Genomic DNA, 2,100 nt, shown 5'->3' on the forward strand with positions numbered 1-2,100 from the left:
TTTTTTTTTTTTTTTTTTTTTTTTTTTTTTTTTTTTTTCCCTTTTTGTCTTTTTTTCGTGACCGGCAATGGGTCGCAACCCTCAGTGTCGCACCCGGACCGGACCGAGACTGGCAACGGGATCGCAACCCTCGGTGTTGCTCCCGCATCTCACTCAGCCAGTGAGCAGCCGGTCTGTATGTGGGATCCGAACCATCGGCGGGAGCGCTGCCACGCTTCCCAAGCGGCGCACTGTAGCGGTGCGCCACCGGGCCGGCCCATTTCTTTCTTTCTCTACTCCTACCTCATTGTTGGCCCTAGACCAAACCCCCATCCTCTCTTACCTAATCTGATGTCTAGGACCTCCATTACAATGTTGAATAAAAGCTTCCTGCCATCAGGGCCACTAGTTGCCAGCCCCTTCTGCATCAAGCTACGAGAGCCATTAATATTTATCATGTGCCAGGAACCATTCTAGGTGTTGGGAGCCCTAAAGTGGAAATGTAAACATGTCACTCTCTCACTTAGTAATACCTCTTAGCCTCCCATTTTTTCTGGCTGAAGCTTTAGTTTCTAACCCATCTCTCTAGTCTCAGCCCTCTCACCCATGAATCCCCCTCCCCAGCAGACTGCTGTGTGGGGTAAGGCTGGCCTGTCTGGGAAACAGATGCTTGGGTTGGGGATGGTGGTGGCTCTGGGTGTCAGAGCTTGTCTGCTTAGTCTGAGTCAGCTGTCCCAATGGCACCCTGTGCCTGGGCAGGCCCTGTTTCCCTTGGCTGGGAGCCTCTGGGACAGCATTTACTCCAGCACTCCAGTTCCAGGGAGACAAAGGTAGGAGCAAATATCCTGGACTGGCGAGCCAGGTACGGGCTGTGCCAGGGCCTTTGTTTCCAACTTGGGAGTAGCTTCAGGTTTCTGTCCTTTTTCTAAGAACTGCGGATGTGCCACGCGGGTACCCAGTAGCCAGAGTCAACAAGAAAAACACAATACCCGGGGGAAAATCTTACTCCCTAAGTCACAGGATCGTGTGGTGTGTGTGTCAAAGTTTCCGTGTCTGTCACTTGACTGTATGTCTCTATATATGTATTTCACACCTGTGTATGTGCGTATTCCTGTGTGTGTAGCTCTTTGTGTTGCATCCTGGGAGGGAGAAGAGGGAAGGATCTGTGTTCCAGATTGGTTCCTTTCACTTAGTAATATGCATTTAAGGTTTCTATATATCTTTTTGTGGCTTGATAGCTTATTTCTCTTTATCACTGAATAATATTCCATTGTCTGGATATGCCACAGTTTATGTATCTATTCACTTACTGAAGGACATCTATGTGTCCTGTATCCATGGATTTTTGTATCCCTGCCTGAGCTCTGTGCCTATATGTATCTGATGTCTGTGTTCTGTCTGGGTATATTTGATATGTTTGTGTGTGTTTCTAAGCTTACACGTTTATATGGATTTAGCCCCGAAATTCCACGAATGTCCTCCGCTCTAACATTTTCCCTTCACTCTACTTCAGCCACTCTTTCTTGTGGTCAGGTCCTGAATCTTGTCATTAGTAAGAAGGGCTCTACCTCAGAAGTCTCAAAATTCAGCTGGCTGGTTAGACCAATTGATTAGAGGATGGTGCTGATAACTTCAAGGTCAGGGTTTGATCCCTGTACCAGCCCCCTGGGGGTGGTGGGCAGGGGAGGGGAGTCTCAAAATCCAGTGTTTCAGACTCTAACATATCCTTCTCTCTCTTCAGTTCTCTCACATTCTGACTCTCACCAAACCCGTCTTCTACCTCATTGAGGCTTCCAGTCTTTCCTGGCTCCCCATCGCCTTCATCCTTGACCTTCAGGTCTATCACTTCAACAGTTCTCTCTTCAGCACCCTCAAGGTCCTAACCTCCTCCTACTAATCCCCAACAATGCAGGTGAGCCTTGCTGGAGAAAAATCATACACAGCAAGGTGGATGGGTCCACCTGACATTCATCACCTGTAAACACAGCTGGGGATTCCTCCACCTGATACAAGTGGCCTTCCCTCTCCTATTTACAGCTATTCCTTTTTCCAGCTGCACCCTCTTTCCACACCCCAAGTGCTGTGTTGATCTCAATACAAAGACCTTGACTCATACCACCT

Source organism: Galeopterus variegatus, unplaced genomic scaffold, assembly GCF_000696425.1.
Source record: "Galeopterus variegatus unplaced genomic scaffold, G_variegatus-3.0.2 Scaffold143, whole genome shotgun sequence".
NCBI classification, from domain to species: Eukaryota; Metazoa; Chordata; class Mammalia; order Dermoptera; family Cynocephalidae; genus Galeopterus; species Galeopterus variegatus.